We start from the raw sequence: 9427 nt of genomic DNA, 5'->3' as shown, positions 1-9427 counted from the left end.
CACATGGGTATGAAGCCAACACACAACGAGAGAGCGGGAGAACACAGGAGAAGAAACAGCAGGAGAGCATGAGAGAGAAAGACACATCCCCCATATGTAGCGAGCCATACATGCAACATAAGCTGACCTATCTAGTGCTGTAATCACATCAGTATGCTTGCAAAAACCGAATCCAGAAGCAGCTGCTATAAAACAGAAGTTGTGCCAAAATATATATATATTATAAGCGACAGTCAGAGGTTGAAGCAGAGGAATAACGAGACGTATGATCAAAGAAAGACTGAAGCATCATTCAGACAATCCTCCCTTGGTGATGTTGCGCATCCACACCGAGCTTTTCTTTGAGTGTGTGTTTTTTCATGGGCAGATACTTCTCGCAGCAGGGAATGACTCATGTGTGCTTCTGCCATGTATATTTTATGAGTGCCGTGATATTTCGAGGTCCACGTTGTCTTTAATATTCACCATTCTCAGAGAAAATGGGGAGGTGGGTGGGGGATGGGGGTGTATGCTCAGATATTATGACCATATTCGTCCGACTAAAGCCTGCATACACGTCCGAGTTGCAGGACTGTTCGGACCAACGGCATCCATGATAGCAAAACTCCCTCTCGTGATCAGATGACAACGGGCTATTAAAGCCTCTTCTGTTTCAACGAGGTCTTCACTTTCTCCAGGCACTCTCGGGCGTAATAACAGTCACGTCTCACTGCACCAACTCAAAGCACGAGCAAGTGTACAGGCAAGATTCCTTCACTGTACAGTACAGTGCTACATGCATTACAGTACGAATGAGTCTGTTCCGCAACCTTCAATAATACCAGACCCAGGACTGCTGCATTGGTGGGCTCAGTGAACAAACAAGCGACTCAGTGTGCACATAACAGACTCAACTCAACTGAGGTGCGTCGTCTTACTGATTTGAGCTCGGCTCCCAAGCGATGCCGCATTTTTCTTTCAACCTTTTGCTCTGTGCTGTTTGTCGTGTCACTCTCTGCTGCAGCTCTCTACTCAAATAAGCAAATGTGCTGTTATAAAGTGTGGATATACTGTATTTTTAGAGACGTTTTAGGAAGTTATTAGTGGGCCGTAATTTGTGCGTGGTGGTGGGGACACACATTGCCAAGAAGATGAAAACTGGAGCACTAAATGAGGAACAGTGTGTCGTCTGAGACCTAGCCCTGTGTAAATTTAAACTTGGGAAGCATGTCAGGGTTATCTTATCTAGGTAGCCGATGAAGGAGAGCGACCTGTGAGCTGCTGAGCACAAACTGCACTCTGGTAAATAGATGTAAAGCTCTCAAGGTTACTTCCACTCAAAAATGTAGCTGCATTGATAAAAGTTTGTTATATATGAAAAGTAGAGAAATTCAGCCACATTACTGACACCAAAAGTGCCTCTTGTCGTTACTGTGTGCTTTTTCTGAAATTTGTGATGTGTGTGTGTGCCCACTTGGCTTCAAAAAGCGTGAGAATGTGGCAGCGATCACTGCGGCGTGTGAAACCATTGTTCTCGCAACTAACGGCATTGTTCTTTCCAACCAGCTTCTGTTTCTGTACGATCACAGGCCATATGCTGATATGCCTACATGCACGTATCATCACGGGGAAGAAACACTGTCGCCCACGGGCAGAGGTAGAGACAGAGTGGGCAGGAACAACTAGATAGAAGGATGGATGGATGGCTAGAGAGAGAGAGAGAGATAGATGATCGCGAAACTTATTTTTGCTTGCTTCAGTGACAGTACTGCACACATGGAAACGTTTACAATTACTAAAAGCAAACGAAAACCAACAAAACACATCAATAATCGATGGTCATCGTCTAAAAAGCAGCGTAGCCTCCTGGCAGAAGATGTGGCACTTTAAATAGTTTGGGCTTACAATTTGGATGACAGCAGAGCCGTTCTGCACATCTCTAACAGACAGACAGACAGACAGATGATTGCGAACTCTCCACTATGTGTTGACTCAAACCCATCGACTTGTACATCACCACCGAGTGGGTGCTCGACACTATTACCACTCTGGGGTACCAGCCCTGTTTTTTTAATTGGATCTCCTGCTGTGGCCGGCTGGAGGGTGTCAGGTGGAAAACAGAGACAGGAAAAAAAAGCCAGACATAATTACGGGAGCATAGTCTTGCCCTCGCCAAGCTGTCAGAAAGGTGAGAGAGGGAGAGAGAGAGAGAGAGAGAGAGAGAGCAGGATAGCAGTTAAACTGATGATGACAGCTTCAAGAGGTTCTAAAGCAGCCTAGAGGACAATATGAGCCACAATGAGACTTGTCTTTGTTATCTGTTGTGGCAGCCGGAGGGGCAACCTCAGAGGAGAAGTGGTAGAGGGACGATATTGCCGGACATGGAGGCGGAGCCCCATGTCAGGGAGTGGAAAAGAGCGCCAAACCACCATCAGCCCAAACAAGCAACACCTGAGGAGGAGAGCCGAGGGAGCGACCACACCCTATCGGAGGAGGAGGAGGGGACTATAAAAGGGCCCCGGACACAGGAAACTAGGAGAGAGTAGGAGTGGAAAGAGACGGAGACACAGCAAACGCATTGGAGACAACTGGCTTACCCCTTGATCACCCTGGAACGTCTGACTACCCGCCCGGCTCCCGACCCCTGCCTGTACGACTACCCTGCTCCTGCCCGCGCCCTGGACCGTATGAGGAATACCCGTTGTGCACCGAACCGTGGAAGTGAACCCCGACCATCCCTCTGGAAAGCGGACAGTGTATTGTTGAGTGTCTATCCTACCTCTATCCACTCTCTATCTTCAGTAAAAACCTCACTTGCACCATTTATCTACCGACTGGTTGTGTTTATTGGTCCGTGTTGTCGTGAAACCCCCTTGCCACCCCGGGGGCTGTCACAATTTGGTGGAGAATGTGGGCACAGTCCGGTTCTGGCAACACTGACCGATAGACCGACCAACCCAGTAAGCATGGCCACCCCGGTGCCATTTCAAGAGCTGCTAGCGGGGCTAATCGCTAGCAACCAGGAAACCCAAAAACGCCACGAACAAGCCATGCAAGTACAAATGCAAATCCTCCAAGCACAGCAGCAACAACAATACCAACAGCAAGTACACATGGAGCAGTATATGGCGGTACAAACCGAACGCGCGGAGGCGATGCAAAGCGACATCAAGGGCATGTTACAGACACAACAGGAGCAACGTACCGTGGAGAAAGCCAACCCAGCGCGCTTCCTTCTCAAGCAGACGGCAGCTGACGATGTGGAAATATTTTTTCAGATATTCCAGACAACGGCACTCCGGGAAAAATGGCCAGAAGAGCACTGGGCTGAGTTGATAGCCCCCTTTTTGATCAACGAAACGCAAGTAACGTATCAGGACTTAGAGCGCGCTGGAAAAGTTGACTTCCGGGTGTTGAAAGCGGAAGCGTTACAGCGATGCGGGGTCACGCTGGTACTAAAGGCACAACGATTTCATGAATGGACATATGACACCTCCCTTTCTCCGCGAGCCCAGATGCATGAGATCAAGAGGATTACGACGGCCTGGCTGCACGCAGAGCCCACCGAGGTGTCGCCCACCGATCGTGTCGTCATGGACAAATTCCTCAGATCCCTCCCGTATGAGGCAAAAAAATTGGCCGGCCAGAGAAACCCCCGCAACCTCGAGGAACTGGTAGAGATCATGGAGGGTTACCACGCAGCACAAGCGTTAGTGCGTGGGGGAAGAAACCCGAAAGTGGAGGGGTCCACCCGCAAAGAAAAGATGAGAACGGAGGAAACTACCTATGTGTCTCCCTCCTTTCCCCCAGGCTTTCCCCGACGTCGGCCGGCGGGTGGACCGGAAGAGAGGAGGTGCTACCACTGCGGCGAGATCGGGCACATCGCATGGGAATGTCCTCACCGCCAGGACGCACCCATGACCACGGCCAGTGAGGGGAGTCGCCCATGCGGACTGATTACCGGATGCTGGGCCACTCACGAGGACCTCATGCCCCTCACCCCGGTCAAAGTAAACGGCCGCGACGCCTCCGCGATGGTGGATTCCGGGAGCGCGATTACCTTGGTGAGACCTACGTTTGCTCAGTACCCGCTCCTAACCGGCACCCGAGCGGTCACGTGCATCCATGGGGAGACCCGCGAATACCCCACCACCGCCCTCGAAATATACACGACGAGGGGTAGATACGTCGGCACTGCAGGAGTAGTGGAAGGACTCCCCGTAGAGGTGCTGGTCGGCCGAGACCTGCCCGTGTTCCAGGAGCTGTGGCGCAGCCTGGTGGTGAAACCAGGTACGACCCCTCACCGAAAGTCCAAGAAGAAAGCCATCTGTGGGCTGGGGGAGGAGATCTCCACCGATCCCCTATCGGAAGGAGTCGCCAGTGCCGTGGCCCGGGCGTTGGTGGAGGCCACCCAACCCAACCCCGAGGACGTATATGCCACAGCCGTCGAGAACGACGGACCCTCCAGCCCCAGTGAGCCCGAAGGAGAGGCGCCACCCATCCCCGAGGAGGCAGATACCCCCTCCCTCGAAGAAGAGGAGCTGGCCGGGCTGTTCCCCCAGGACCCGGAGGAGCCCATCTTACCCGGGCCCCTCACAGGGAGGTTTGGGACGGCCCAGTTGGAGGACCCCAACCTAGCCCACGCCCTTCGGCAGGTGGCCGCCGTAGACGGACGACCACTGGACGGGGTAAGAGACCTCCCTCCCACACATTTCTCCATTTATAACGGGCTCCTCTACCAGGTAGTAATAAAGGACGGGGCCCCCCTCAGGTTGTTACTGGTACCACGTCCTTTCATACCCTCTGTCCTCCAGTTAGCCCACTCCCATATCTTAGGTGCCCATCTAGGAGTGGAGAAAACCCTGGAAAGGGTGAGGGCCAGGTTCCACTGGCCCGGAATAAAAAAAGCCGTGGAGGATTACTGCCGGAGCTGCCCCGAATGTCAACAAGTGGCCCCACAACCCCATCACAGAAACCCGCTGGTGCCCCTGCCGATCATCACCGTCCCCTTCAGCAGGATCGGGATGGACCTAGTGGGGCCCCTACCCAAGACCAACCGGGGACACAGGTACATCCTGGTGATAGTGGATTACGCCACCCGGTATCCCGAAGCCATTCCCCTACGCTCTATGGCCACCAAGGGCATTGCAAGGGAGCTGGTGATGTTGTTTTCCAGGGTCGGAATACCGGAGGAGATTCTCACCGACCAAGGAACCCCGTTCATGTCTAGGATCATGAAGGATCTGTGTGGCATGCTGAAGGTGACCCAACTGAGGACGTCGGTGTATCACCCCCAAACGGACGGACTAGTAGAACGATTCAACCAGACACTGAAGAAAATGTTGAAAAAAACCATGGACCAGGACGGGAAGAATTGGGACCAACTGCTACCCTTCCTGATGTTCTCCATCAGAGAGGTGCCCCAGGCATCTACCGGATTCTCGCCCTTCGAGCTCCTGTACGGTCGACGACCCCGGGGGCTACTCGACCTGGCCAAAGAAGCCTGGGAACACCAACCCTCCCCCTACCGCACCATGGTGGACCACGTCGAGGAGATGAGGGTGAGGATGGCATCCCTCTGGCCCATCGTCCGAGAACACATGGCCGAGGCACAGGCGGCCCAAGCCCGCGTGTACAACCGGGGAACCCAACCCCGAGTGTTTAACCCAGGGGATCGGGTGTTGGTCCTGGTACCCACGGCGGAATGTAAGTTTCTAGCCCGATGGAGGGGGCCGTATGAAGTAATGGAGAAAGTGGGGCCGGTAAACTACCGAGTCCGGCAACCAGGTCGGAGGCACCCGACGAAGGTTTATCATGTGAACCTGCTCAAGAAATGGGTGCGTAGGGATGCCATGCTCTGTTTCTCTCTCTCTACCCTCCCAGGAAAAACGGAGCCAGTCGAGGTACCCGTGGGAGAAGAGTTGACCCCCCGGCAGAAGCAGGACGTCCGGGAAATGGTGGATCGGTTCCGGGACGTGTTCTCCCCGGACCCCGGATACACCACACTGGTGCAACACCGGATAATCACCGAGCCCGGGAAGAAGGTGAAGCTAAGGCCGTACCGCATCCCCGAAGCCCGCCGGGGGGCGATAGAGAGGGAGGTACAGAGTATGCTGGAGGCCGACATCATCGAACCCTCGACGAGCGAGTGGTGCAGCCCTATAGTGTTGGTTCCGAAACCCGATGGCTCGGTCAGGTTCTGCAATGACTTTAGGCAGCTCAACGCCATCTCAAAATTCGATGCCTACCCGATGCCCCGGGTGGACGAGATGATAGAGCGCATCGGGAGGGCCAGATACATCACCACCCTCGACTTGACTAAAGGCTACTGGCAAGTGGCAGTAGCCCCCGAAGACAGGGAAAAAACGGCCTTCACTACGCCCATGGGACTGTACCACTATAAGAGGCTGCCGTTCGGTCTCCACGGAGCCCCCCCCACGTACCAGAGACTGATGGACCAGGTACTACGTCCCCATCGAGAATACGCGGCAGCCTATCTGGACGACATCGTCGTGCACGGGGAGGAATGGGGGGCTCACCTCCAAAGACTGGAAGCCGTCCTGAAAGCTCTGCGAGGGGCGGGGCTGACAGCCAACCCCAAGAAATGTCGCCTCGGCCTCCGGGAAGCTGACTACCTGGGGTACACCATCGGCCGCGGCTGCGTCAAGCCCCAGGTAGGGAAAGTCGAGGCGATCCGGGAATGGCCCCGCCCCCGCACAAAGAAACAGGTACGAGCATTCATTGGGCTAGCTAGCTACTATCGACGGTTTGTTCCCCAGTTCTCTGCTCTTGCAGCACCCCTGACGGACCTAACAAAAAACCGGCTGCCAGATCGGATCGTATGGACGGCAGAGACCGAGGACGCCTTCGAGAAGCTGAAGGAAGTACTCTGTTCTGAACCAGTGCTGGTGACCCCGGACTTTACGCAACCATTGGTGGTACAGACAGATGCCTCCGAGACCGGGGTGGGTGCCGTCCTGTCCCAGCTGAGGGATGGAGAGGAGCACCCGATCACATACGTAAGCAGAAAATTATTACCGAGAGAAACGAGATACGCCACGGTCGAGAAGGAGTGTTTGGCCATCAAATGGGCTCTGGGGGAGTTGAAATATTATCTGCTGGGACGACACTTTACCCTGGTCACGGACCACGCCCCCCTGGTATGGATGTCCCGTTCAAAAGACAATAACGCCCGGGTCACACGCTGGTTTTTATCCCTTCAACCATATGCTTTCTCTGTTGTCCACAGATCCGGGGCCGCTCATGGAAACGCGGACGCCCTGTCTAGACGGGACGCCCTAGGTTCCTGGAGCAGTCCTCCCCCCAGGTCGGATTTAAGGGGGGGGGTATGTGGCAGCCGGAGGGGCAACCTCAGAGGAGAAGTGGTAGAGGGACGATATTGCCGGACATGGAGGCGGAGCCCCATGTCAGGGAGTGGAAAAGAGCGCCAAACCACCATCAGCCCAAACAAGCAACACCTGAGGAGGAGAGCCGAGGGAGCGACCACACCCTATCGGAGGAGGAGGAGGGGACTATAAAAGGGCCCCGGACACAGGAAACTAGGAGAGAGTAGGAGTGGAAAGAGACGGAGACACAGCAAACGCATTGGAGACAACTGGCTTACCCCTTGATCACCCTGGAACGTCTGACTACCCGCCCGGCTCCCGACCCCTGCCTGTACGACTACCCTGCTCCTGCCCGCGCCCTGGACCGTATGAGGAATACCCGTTGTGCACCGAACCGTGGAAGTGAACCCCGACCATCCCTCTGGAAAGCGGACAGTGTATTGTTGAGTGTCTATCCTACCTCTATCCACTCTCTATCTTCAGTAAAAACCTCACTTGCACCATTTATCTACCGACTGGTTGTGTTTATTGGTCCGTGTTGTCGTGAAACCCCCTTGCCACCCCGGGGGCTGTCACACTGTCTCCAACTCAACAAACAGCTGTTTACTTTCCTCAGCATTGTTCTGTGGCATCTCATGCTCTCCCTGTCTCCTCTCCTCTCCTCCCTGTTTCTCCCCCTCTGTATCTCTTTCTCACTTTCTCCGCCACTCTCTCTCTCTTTCTTCTAGCACTTTTTTCCCTGCGAATCACAAACTCATTCGCTCTCTCCCACATTTTCTTCCCACTGTGTTCTTCTCCTGGTTTCTTGAGGCCAGGTCTTTCATCCTGCACTACTTGTCTTTCACTGCTTCTTCTCTACCTCCTGCCTCACCCACGACCCACCTCTCGCTATCTGACCTCACCACACAAGGCAGACTATCTTCCATCCACTTGTAATCGTTATTCAATCTCGACACCCGCCGATAGAGTATAGCTGACACTTTCTTTCGCCCTCCCCCATGTTTGTGACTGGCTGTCTTGGAAGACTGTTCCATAAATGTAACTTTTGACTGGCAAAATAAATGTGAAACTGAAAATAATGGGTATTGCAATACTTCTCTAGTATCGGTATACCTTGCAACACTAGTTTGCTTGCAATTTCTGAAAGGAAGTTTGAGGAAAAGTCTCAAAGTTTACCGCAGATCATTTGTAATTTGCCATACGTTTCTGTGTAGGCATTTTTTGGCAGAATACAATTTCAATGAAGTGCCATTCTTGAGTAGAAGCCTCATGTTGGGCTTTTTGCATCAGACCTAAGAAGAGTTTGCTTTCAAGTGGGAGACTAAAGTGTCCCGGTTCAGAGGGGAGCACCCACAGCAAGGAAGGAAGCAATCGTGATGTAGTGAGAGAATGACAATGAGCATCAATTGAGGTGCGGGTCGCAGGGCTAAGAGGGGACGTGAGGAAGGATGGAGAGTGGTCTGAGTGGAAGAGAGAGGGAGTGTGAGTGTAAAATACTGGAGGAATGTTTTACTGCGAGACCCGAGGAGTGACGAACACAAGTCTGCAGTGAGAGAGGTGATACATCTTACGGATGTAGTCACGGGTCAAGTTTTGGCAGTTCTTAACCCAGACGTTGGTGCCAGGACAGGGGGGGTGCATATCCTGCTCTGGCACTGTATTTAAAGGTTCTTCACTGTGTCTCAGATTCTTACGCTGTATTTTTTCTGAGACTGCCATAATACTTAATCACATGAAGAAAAACAAAGAACTACTCTTACGTACTCTTATTGTATTCACACACACACACACACACACACACACACACACACACACACACACACACACACACACACACACACACACACACACACACACACACACACACACACACACAGGCCTGATATCTGGTGCAGTGTTTCTGGGCAACTTTTAATGTTGACTGTACTGAATGTATGTATGTGTGTGTGTGTTTGTGTGTGTAGGTGTGTGTGTGTGTGTCCAGCTGAGAAGCGGTGAGTTTATTAAGACATCCACTCGCTCATCTCAGAAACAAAGTGTACCCTTCTGTGTGTGTGTGTGTGTGTGTGTAAATGTGCAGGATGTGTTTTGATGAGCAGAAC

The sequence above is a fragment of the Melanostigma gelatinosum genome, assembly GCF_949748355.1.
Source record: "Melanostigma gelatinosum genome assembly, chromosome: 13".
In the NCBI taxonomy this organism is placed as follows: Eukaryota; Metazoa; Chordata; class Actinopteri; order Perciformes; family Zoarcidae; genus Melanostigma; species Melanostigma gelatinosum.
The sequence above is the reverse complement of the archived record's forward strand: the minus strand, read 5'-3'. Positions refer to the sequence as shown.